Source organism: Terrapene carolina, unplaced genomic scaffold (genome assembly GCF_002925995.2).
Source record: "Terrapene carolina triunguis isolate 2854851 unplaced genomic scaffold, T_m_triunguis-2.0 Scaffold247, whole genome shotgun sequence".
In the NCBI taxonomy this organism is placed as follows: domain Eukaryota; kingdom Metazoa; phylum Chordata; order Testudines; family Emydidae; genus Terrapene; species Terrapene triunguis.
In genome coordinates, this window is record NW_020664598.1 from 6,508,276 (window position 1) to 6,518,661 (window position 10,386).

Below are 10,386 nucleotides of genomic sequence, written 5' to 3' on the forward strand. Positions count from 1 at the left end.
TCTTGAAATTCCTAGTCGGTCCCTCTGTATAACTAAAGCTGTTTTATAGCACTAGTTAAGTGCTGGGTGTTAATTTCTTCTTTGTTTCACAATGATGCCTGGGTACAGGGGGGAACACCATTCTCCTGCAGTGCTAGTTATAGGTTAGATTGCACCACAAGGACACAACCCATAGTAAGGGGCGGTGCATTGTTGCGCCATGCCATTAGCGTCATTAGCCACAATTCTGTCCCTGCTCCCTCTTTTTGGGGGGCGAGGAGTAGTAATTTCTGGCTGGCCCATACTGGCGGCAAATTTTGACACCCCTGGCTTAGGCTTAAATATGTTGGCTGGTGTAAAGATGAGCAGCTCAAACTCTTCTAATAGATTAGAGAGTCACAGGTTTTCTTTATAGAAGCTGTGCTGGTTTATTTGTATCGTCATATTCATCAAGGTGTGTTCTAATTCTGTTTTGTATTATAATCTCAATCAAGTTCCCTGGTACTGAAGTAAGGCTGACTGCTGTTTAATTCCCAGGATTATCCCCTGGCATCATTAAAAAAAAATGTACATGTGCTGCCCTCCAGTCCTCTGCTATAGTAGCTGATTCTAATGAGAAATTGCATATTTATATTAGCAGCTTGGTTACTTAATTTGTTAAAAGTCCTTCTGAACTCTCTGATGAATACCTTCTAGACCTGGTGACTTAATGCTCTTTAATTTATAGATTTTCTTTCCAGCACCTTCTCTTTTGACACCTTAGTCTATGACATTTCCTTATCTTTATTTCCTGGAAAGAGTGAGTCTCTGGGATAGGTATCTCTGCAATATCCTTTGTGGGGAAGACTGATGCAAATAAGGCATTACATTCTTGACAGTGTCCTTCTAGTCATTAATTGCTCCACGACAGTCCAGAGGACCCAACAGTTATCCCAGGTTTTCTGCTTCTTGCAGATGGAGCAAATTTATTTTGGCTATTTGATCTTCAAATTCCCTTTGAGCCCTCTTGATTTTCATCTTACATTTTACAATCCTTTCAACCAAGTTTTGATTTCCCCTTTGTCCTCAAACTTACCATTTAATCATACATTTACTTTCATGTCCTCTTCCTTTCTTTATTTGTTTAGAGGTATCCATGCCTTCTGTGAGTCTATGAGCATAAGTATGACCATGCCGAGTCTAAGGATTTTAATTTTGATTTAGGACGTTTTTGATCTACTTCTTTTTAAATCCTACTTTTCAATGTCAAGTGTCACCATACTAGTTTTTGATGTGATTCCTCCCCCAAGGATGCTGAACTGAATTATACTGTAGTCACTATTACTGACTGGGCCAAATATAATTACTTCTTGAACCAGCACCTGTATGTTATGTAGGGTGCAGCTGAGAACAGCTTCTCCACTTGTGTGTTCTAGAAATAGCAGTTCCAAGAAGCAGTCATTCAAAGTGTTGAGAAATAGGTTCTCGAAACTTTGTGTTTTATGACATTTGTCCAGCTCATATGTGGGTAGTTGAAGCTGTCCATTATTACTGTTTTATTAGGCTTAGTTGCCTCTCTAATCTCCCTATACATTATGTACCTAACATCCTTTTCCTGGTCAGGAGGACAGAAATATAACCCTACTAGCATATTTATATTCTTCTAATTTGGGGTTTATGTCCCTGCACATTCTACTCTGTGGACCTCTCCCCTCAGAAATTTTAACTCATTAAATTCTGAGGAATCCTGTAAGCGTAGTGAGCTTCTCCCATTTCTAAAACCTGGATAGTTTATATGCAGGTATGGCAGTATCCCACTGGCTTCTGACATTCCACCATGTTTCAGTAATTTCTATTATCTCAAAGTCCTCACCCACTGCTGTGCATTCTAACTCCCTTATTTTTTCTGTAAGCTTCTCACACTGTTATATAGACATTTCTAGTTTTGCCCATGCACTTATTTTTATTACATTCAGAGGTGAAAGTAAGCCGGTACGGCGTACCAGTAAGAGCCGGTTTGCCGTACCGGGGCGGCCTGGCTTCCCCAGGGGGCAATTTAAAGGGCCTGGGGCTCCCAGCAGGGGCTGGAGCCCCAGGCCCTTTAAATTGCCACCAGAGCCCCACTGCTGGAGCCCTGCGGTAGGGCTGCAGGGCTCTGGGGGCTATTTAAAAAGTCCGGGGCTCCCGCTGCTTCTACCGCCCCGGCCCTTTAAATAGCCGCCGGAGCCCCACCGCCACTACTCCAGGGCTCCGGCAGCTATTTAAAGGGCTGGGGCGGTAGAAGCAGGGGAGCCCCGGGCCCTTTAAATAGCCCCAGAGCGGGGGGCTCCAGGGGCTATTTAAAGGGGCCGGGGCTCCAGCTGTCTCTGCTGCCCTGGTCCTTTAAATAGCCACTGGAGCCCCGCCGCTTCCCCAGGGCTACCGCGGCTATTTACAGGGCCGGGGCGGTAGAAGCAGGGGAGCCCCGAGCCCTTTAGCCCTCGGAGCCCCGGGCTGCTGCTGCTACCCCAGTGGGGGGGGCACTTGCCTTACAGGGTGGGCTGGGGCTGGCTCTGACTCTCTCAGCCCCGCCACTTCCACCCTAGGCCCCGTCCCTTCCGGGGGCCAGAGCTGGCCCCAGCGTACCGGTAAATCACTGGACTTACTTTCACCTCTGATTACATTCCTTAGTCTCAGACTCTGATACTTTTCTGAAATGTACCTCTGTAATCTCAGCCTGTCCCTTCTCCAGTTTGCCTGTAATTGCCATCCCATCCTTTACTGGATAAAGATATATCTTTGTATTACCGACACCTCTAGCAGCTATCTTTGTCTGACCTAGGTCGTCCTTGGTACCTGTGAGATTTCCTTCAGCTCCTACTTTAACTAATCTTCCCCAAACCTTGCCAGTTTTGTGTGCCAGCAGTCTGGCTCCACATAGTATATGTGCATTTTTTTTTCAAGTGGGACTTAAAATCATCATCTGCGACTCATTGGGGTGAAGGAATTTGCAGCTGCACCTGCATTTCCACCACCCATGTTAGAAGTGAAGACTCTGGATGTATTCACATCATTTTTAAAGCACAGATTATTTATTTAATAGGCTGTCACAGCTTCTCTTGTGGTTTATATTTAAATCACAGACATCAATTCAGTGACAAGGGTGCGAATGGCACCACCATTTAATATTAATTGCAGTGTAGTTTATTGCAATGTAGTGAGCTCTGTATTAGAGGGAGAAGCATAATAATTTCATCAGGGATGCAGCTGCTATTTCTCTACACAGGTGAAAATAAGGCCTTAACACAACTGAGCCATCAGTTTTATAAATGCCCTGTACCAACACATTACAAGTGGTTTTCTGTTAGGAACAACAGTCAATTTTATAATTAAATATAAAAATATGTTTTTAATGTTCTTATTTTTACATGAGTGTTTATTCAAATATAACTATAAACTTCTGCCTGGAAAATAATGTGATCTCCAGATTGTGCCAGTTCACCTATCACCATAGCTTGCCTAATGGCCACCATCTGTTTTTTTAGCTGAGGAAGATTGTGCAGGACTCCTTGAGTTGTTGCCTTTTAATCAGCAGAGATACTAGTTTTAGGCATTGTGAGACACTCCCTCCTACTCTGCCAGATACCATAAGGGATATTCATCAGATTTCTATGGACCATCAACAGGACACAGTAACTCAGCAGGTGGAGTGAGGATCAATAGCTATGAAGTGAAATGGGTTCCATTTTGTTAGAGTGTTGGAGTGCAAAAAAGGAGGAAAAAGTCTGTGGTCTTTGGTATCCGTCTGCTCCTCAAGTTAAATACCCCAAAAGTATTTTTTTTAAATCAAGTTTCTGCATCTCTAATCAACCAGAGTGGAACAACTGGATCACCCATGCACTATGAAAGCAAATTAACCAACATTTGCACTCTGGTATTGAAGATGCTGAAACATCTTTGACATGTAAGTATTCTATTTTTTTATGTTAGTAGCCTGTAATGTGTAGTTAGACTGTGGATAGAAATGTCTAAATGCTTTACTGAATCAGGACCTAATTGAAGATTTTTTCAAATTAACAATTATAAGCAGCCAGAGTAGAAAGAAACTACTGGCCTTGTTCAGCCATTACTGTTTGGGAAAGTGCTTATAGTCATAGATCTATAATACCCTATTTTTAGGGGACCCCCAACATCCACACTCACCTCTCATAAGCAGACACAGAATACTCATTTTTGTCAAAAGGAACTTACTGTATGTGCCAGTTAACTGTGCACAACATTTTCCTCTTACAAATTCCCTGGACACAGTGTGTACTTGCCCTACAGTGTGTAATTGCTATGGGCTATATAAGAAATAATTTGTGAATTAGAAAAAAAGACAAAACATTTATTCAAGTGATGGACTACGTATGTCGGTCGTTTATCCAAAAGTACTTATAGTTCCTGTAGTGGAACACATAGCCTGTTTATCACGTAAGTATGCAGAGTTTTATCAACCCCAAATTACAAGATTATATCTTTTCTGGATTAGATTGATTTATTTTCCCCAGTTAATTACTGTTTCAATAAGGGAATAATGTCCTATTCCTTTTGACTCCTCCTATACTGACAAGAAACCACTGTGCAGTGCAAAAAGGCAATATTTGCATCTAATAATCTGCCAACATTAAGGGCATGGTTTAAATCCAAAGAAGAGAAATGGTTTTGTCTTCAGGCTGAAACTCTGCTTGGACACACAGTCTTTACCCTCTGCTAGTTATGCTTCAGAGTTGCAGAGATCTCTAATCAGGTGAGACCAAAGAGTTCAAACCAAACCATGGCTATTTCCCTAGGTATTACAGCAACATAATTCTCATATAAACAGTGCATGTGTATATTTTTCCATACAAAGAGCTACATTAAAAAATGCTGTAAAGTGAAGCACTGAAAAGTTAGGAGATGCCCAAATTAAAGTTGCTCATGCAACCTTAATCTGACCCTTTTGTATATGCCTTATAATACAGTCTTTAAGATCACATGCTATTTTTTCCAGAGGACCCCTGCATCATTTAGTGCACGAGATGGATTGTACTCAGGGAATGTGGCCGCTGTTGCGTATTTCTTTTTATCCTCACTGGCATTGATCTTTGAATAATATTTTAGTCTCCTTGATTCTGAGCAAAGCCAGGCCCCCTTTTTCAAAGGGTAGGTTTAAACTTGGTCATGGAAAACCTTTGGGAAAATCAATTAAACCCTATGCATTAAGCTTTCCATGTAGAATGCTTGGGGTTTCATTCTGTAAGGCCCTTTGTAGTCAGTGGGAGTTACACACATGGAGGGCTTACTCTATTGGACCCTAAACGTGTGAATTCTAAAATGCAGTAAATAATGGCCTGTCTCATTTTTTTAAAACAGCCAAAATACAGGAGGAATTAAGGGAGTGAAAACACCTATTCTCTTACCTCTGAAGACCTAGGTTCAAATTGTCAGTTAGGTCACAATTAAACATTAGTTTTGAGGTTTGTCTAGGATCTGTGCCCTTTTCTTATCAACCACTAGACCACATGGCCTCCCTATTCTAAATGATCTAGCTCATTGTCGAGTTTGCGAAGCCGAGCTTTGAGATTAAACCAGTCTCGGGTCAAAGATTCATGATCTTTGTTAGTTCTGCTGATCCTACAGTCATTCCACTGATGCGTGTGAGCAAAGGAGAAACACCAGAGGGATACAGCAACCATGGTAATAGCAGCAATCAGAACATTCATCCTTTCAAACTTCGGCCCACCTGAAGTCGACGGTTGGTTGGTTAGTTAATGGCTGAAGCAAAGCTAATGTCCTTGAAAGCTTCTTTTGCTGATTTTGAGGCAGATTTATTGCTGCATCAGTTCTCTCTTGCAGTGCTCTAAAATAGTGTTTCTCAAACTGGGGTCGCCACTTGTGTAGAGAAAGCCCCTGGCAGGCCGGGCCAGTTTGTTTACCTGCCCCGTCCGCAGGTCCGGCCGATCGCGGCTCCCACTGGCCGCAGTTTGCTGCTCCAGGCTAATGGGAGCTGCTGGAAACGGCGCGGACCGAGGGACTTACTGGCCGCCGCTTCCAGCAGCTCCCATTGGCCTGCAGCGGCGAACCGCGGCCAGTGGAGCCATGATCGGCCGGACCTGCGGAAGGGGCAGGTAAACAAACTGGCTCGGCCCGCCAGGGGCTTTCCCTACACAAGCGGCAACCCCTGTTTGAGAAACACTGCTCTAAAACAACTGAAATCTAAAGAAGAAAAATTAAAAACCAATGTATCCTGATTGTTCCTCTGGCTACTCATCCAGACTTAACAAAAAACAAGCCATGAGTAGGCAGCAGCATATCAGGGTGTTTTGGTTTTTGTAGAAGATCCTAATGAGCTCTATGTATAATCTACTTTTTGGGTTGACTTTGCTGTGCTTCACTGCAGCTCATAAAGAGTTCTCCAGTGAGTGATAGACACCTATTATGCTTAGGCATTTCTGGGACTCACCACCGTGCAGATTCAGACTGAGGGCATATAACTTATGTAATTTCCCCACACACACACACATACACCCTGCCCAGTGCTTACCACTTACAGGAATGCATAAAAATCCAAATGGTACAGCTATTCAATGGTAAGGCACAACAGTGTGGTTCTAGGGCCTGTGTTATGCAGGAGTTTAGACTAGATGACCAAAATGGTCCCTTCTGGCCTTAAAATTTGCAAATCCTGTTGGTATTGGTTCACACTGAACTGTTTGGGCAGAGTTTGTATCCTTTGCTTTTAAGTTTTGGGTTTGTTCAAAGTAAAGCAAAGACAAACTAAAAAAATCAGTGAGTTTTGTTAAGATTCATGAGTAGCATATGGATTTTGGAAAAATTTGTGTTCATGGGACTTCATCCAGGCCAGTAGACCTAACACATAACCAACTGTCAGAAAATTTGTTATGGACCCATAGAACTCAGCCTTTTTTTAAAAAATTGTGCTTATAGAGAAAGCGAGCAAAAAAAGTTTGAGTCTCAGTTATCTGGGCCCAAAAATATTTCAGACAAAAAACTTTGCTGGTTTCATTTCCACATTCATATAAGAAACAAGCAGACTTCAGTCTTTTTGAAGTTTTGTCGCAAAAGGTTTGTACAGCTCTCTTCAGTATCCATCACACTTGGAAGTTTTCAGGACATTGTGTGAAGCAGAAGACTAGAATTGTGGGTCATTGGGATCCTCCAAGAAACAGTTCAATAAAAGGGATAGACTTCCCTGTTGCCTGGAGTATTGGTCTTGACCTTTGAGACTTCACAGGTGCTGTTCCTGTCTTAGTAGTTTCTCTGACTGTACATATGAAAGAACATAGGTTCATGATATTCCATATGGCAAGGTCTTTATTAAAGATACACCATCACGGTCCCTTTCTTTTATGAAACGCAATCAGGTGCTCTTCCGCTTTTAGGCTTCTGCATTTCTACACACACTTCTCTTTATTCTGTGATTGTGGCAGTTTTTAGTTAAGTCCAAACTTGAGAGGACGTTGAGTGGTTGGAAGCCACAAGGATGGGCCCAATGTTTTATTTATTTTTAACATGTTCCTATTGTTGCAGCTTTTCTGGCTCCTAAACTCCTGTGCCTCTAAACATAATTCCCAGGAATTATTGTTTTTTCGTCAAAGGGTAGTAACACCATGAGTAATTGCACACATACGTATAAGCACATTGAGCACTCAACATTTCCACCACTTCATATAGTTCCTATGTTAGCATGAAGTTTCTTTAATGCCAAGTGAAATTTCTAAAAGGCTTGATCCCATGATCCTTTTGCATCCAGTCCATCACACATTTTACCTGTGCTTCACCTTCCCCACATTTATCACTGGCAATAGTATCCCTCTCTCCCATTACTTTGTCAGATATTTTTAAGATAGTACAGTCTCTTCTCACAGCCTGGTGGGCTGTTTATGCTTATTGTGCAGAGAATCCACCTTTTCCTTGCAAACTTCTTGAGGGGGGAGGGAGGAGAGCTACTTTAAAGCAAACAAAAACTCTGAATGTCAGGAATAGAGGGATCAAGCCTTTAATATAGCACAATGTTAATAGCCTCAGAGGAAGGGGAGATACCTGAAGATGCTCAGAATCCTGTACCAATCCTGCATCCAACCTTACCAACCATTGGGTGTGAGATGCTAATGATGACTAGGGCCCTACCAAATTTACCATTCATTTTGGTCAATTTCACGGTCATAGGATTTTTAAAATAGTAAATTTCATGGTTTCAGCTATTTAAATCTGAATTTCACGGTGTTGTCATTGTAGGGGTCCTGACCCAAAAAGGAGTTGGGGGGGGTCACAAAGTTATTGTAGGGGAGTAGTAATGGTGGCAATACCATGATCCCCTCCTAAAATAACCTTGCAACCCCCTTGCAACTCCATTTTGGGTCAGGACCCCCAATTTGAGAAACTCTGGTCTCCCCCATGAAATCGGTGTAGTACTATAGCGTAAAAGCACACAAAAGACCAGATTTCAGTGTCCACGATGCATTTTTCATGGCCGTGAATTTGGTAGGGCCCTAATGATGACCATGCATAGTTTTGGGGAAAGCAATGGCATTGGAAGATTTGAAAAGGCCCGTTTTATTTTTTTCCCTTCACACAACCAGCTGATTTGTCCTCCATAAAGCCATCCCCTGGTAGCATATGTAGAAATGGACCACATGGACAGCACACCAGGTAACAGAGTACATAAATATTCACTCTCCTTCCAAGCTTGCTGCAGCTTCAATTTTTTCATTTAGCTGACGTTCTCAGACGAGTTAGCAACCTGAAGGAGGCTAGCAGGTGCTGAGTGCATTAAAGAAGCAATGGACCATTGTCCCTATTTTTCTAATATGTCTACTAAGTTTTGGGTGCCTCAGTTTTCGGTGTTCCAACCTGAGCTACCTATAGCTTGATTCTCAGCGGTGCTGAGCAACCACCGCTGGTTTTGACTCCATTTGGAGGTGAGGGTGCCCAGCTTCTCTGGAAATCAAGTCCTAAGTGTTGCAAGTTGGGCATCAAAAGTGTGTGGACAATTTTGAAAATGTTAGCCTAAGGGACTAAGAAAGTGAGTTGACCAGCCATGGGAGCAGCAGCGTGTGTGCTTTGGAAATCAAGGGCACTGTGATGGACACAGCCTGCTAACAGACTAGAACACATTGCTTTAGAGAATAAAGTGATGAAGATCTTAATAATTGAAGCAAAATATTACACCAGGCAATGTGGGTAAGGATATGCAAATGTCATTGCATCATGCTACTGTGGTATGGTTTTGCAGAGGTCAGGAACAGCATATGCAATATATCTGTCAGCTCTCTTCTAATGACCTAAGAAAGGACTCCATATGAAAGAAGAAACCACATTTCCCCTCACCAAGCAGAGCTTGATTTGAACCTGACTCCTTTTTGCCATGACACAGGTATATTTACATTCTTCAGGGGGAAGACTGGAATTTCATAACCCTTACGGTGAGCGATGCATGAAAGGATGCTTGTCATTTCTTTGCAAGACATGTCACACGGAAGGATTTGAATTTTAAAATCATGTCCCTGTCTGTGCATTACCCTACTAGAAGGCCTCCTGTGTGAATGAATAGTGAACTCTTCAGTTTCTCTCCCAATGGGGGGTGGAGGTGGTCTTTATGCTATATTTCAGGACAGAAAAAGAAAATCCATCCATTTTGTTTTACAAGCAACTCTTGAACAGAAGTGCTCCCTAGAGAGGGATGACCTCTGCATCCCAGTTCCCAAGCGCCTCATCACTCTAGGGCTGTTAGATTGAGGCAACTGGCATTTAACACAAAACACTTAGTTTACATGTATGCTTCAGTCTGTGTGTAAGTTTTCTAGGTGATAATTTTATTGGGGAAAATGCTGTTTAGATTGTGTGTGCAAAATAAATGGCTTGTAAATATTAAAAAACAAAAGCAAAAAAAGTTTAATTTTCAGTTGTGCAATAAAATTGTGAAATAATCCTCTCAATTCCTTTCCACCGATGTCTGACTTGCTGCATGTTGGTTTGAGTCGCAGAGCAGCAGTGTTTCTCTAGATGGCATAAGAAAGATGTTTGTTTACTTTTTTATTCTTTGCATTTGTGTTTTCTTTTCCATTCATATTATTCTTTGTTCATCCTGGCCCCAGTTCAATAAAGCACATGAGTAGTGCCACTGGTCAGTGAGACTACTCACCTGCTTAAAGTTAAAACACATGCTTAAGTGCTTTGCAGAATGTGGACCCTCTTCCCTGTTCTCTCTTTTATGTCTGTTCCCTTACGTACAAAGACAACACACATACTTAGGGATGCAGTCAACTCATAAATATGAGCACAGTGATCAGCAGCTGGTTGCAGTGTGATGGAGGCCAGACCCATTTCACAGAGACAGGCCCAGTTGCAGATTTTGTTATCTGCCAGATGTAAGGCAAATTCCCATGTTAATCTGAAGTCTCTCCT